Raw genomic sequence first — 1,265 nt, 5'->3', positions numbered from 1 at the left:
ATGGCGGGAGTAGTGGTGAATGTCGCCCGCCAGTCGCAGACGCAGGCGCGTGCCGAGGGCCTCGGACACCTTCGCCAATTCCGGCTGAGTCAGCTCCGACTTCCGCAGCATCGAATCGTAAAGCCAGCCCGGCTCGTGCGCCGCCAGGATCACGCAGCTCTCCGCGTCCATGCACTTCTCGATTACGTCTAGGAAGTAGTTGCGCTGCGCTACGTCGATGTCCTGCATGTTGCCCGTGTCGCCGCACAGCACGAACCAGTTGTGCGGCAGCCGCAGCACAAAGAAGCTGCTTCGCTGCGGCATCAGCCACCCGCCTATCCACGTCCGCTCAAGGATGTACTTGCGGTACGTCGTCAGCCCGTCGAACCAGTCGTGGTTGCCGGGGATCGCGAACAGCAGCGGCACGCTCCGCAGCGCCTCCTCCGCCGTCGCGCGCCCCGTCCGCAGCGCAGCACGCCCCGTCGCCATCCTAGACACCGTCTCAGCGTCCAACAGGTGTATGTGGGCAACGTCCGCGTCGCTCGCGTCCGCGACAACCACGCGCCGCTGCTCCGCGTGGAACACGCTCTGCAGCCGCACGTTGCTGCTCATTGCGTCGTGGTACGGCTCAAACAGGCGCGTCGTGTACGTCTCGTCGTTAGGGCTGGGATAGGCGAGGTCGCCGCCAACCAGCACAAAAGACCCACGCGGCAGCGTCACAAAGCCGTCCTTCCCCACCTTCAGCAGTGATCGAAATGGAGTGTGCTTGGCACTCTGACCGTCGTGCGAAGCGGTTCGACGGCGTTGTGTGCCCTGCGAGTGAGCCGAGATGTTGAAAACGACGGCGTCTGTGGTGGCCACTCCGTCCATCCGGGGATCCTCCTCGGCGCCTTCCCCGGGGCTCAATGACGACCCTTCAGCGGCGGCGGCACTCGTCCTTGCACGTCAGCCCGTCGAACCAGTCGTGGTTGCCGGGGATCGCGAACAGCAGCGGCACGCTCCGCAGCGCCTCCTCCGCCGTCGCGCGCCCCGTCCGCAGCGCAGCACGCCCCGTCGCCATCCTAGACACCGTCTCAGCGTCCAACAGGTGTATGTGGGCAACGTCCGCGTCGCTCGCGTCCGCGACAACCACGCGCCGCTGCTCCGCGTGGAACACGCTCTGCAGCCGCACGTTGCTGCTCATTGCGTCGTGGTACGGCTCAAACAGGCGCGTCGTGTACGTCTCGTCGTTAGGGCTGGGATAGGCGAGGTCGCCGCCAACCAGCACAAAAGACCCACGCGGCAGC

This window comes from Leishmania donovani, chromosome 20, assembly GCF_000227135.1.
Source record: "Leishmania donovani BPK282A1 complete genome, chromosome 20".
Taxonomy (NCBI): domain Eukaryota; phylum Euglenozoa; class Kinetoplastea; order Trypanosomatida; family Trypanosomatidae; genus Leishmania; species Leishmania donovani.
The sequence above is the reverse complement of the archived record's forward strand: the minus strand, read 5'-3'. Positions refer to the sequence as shown.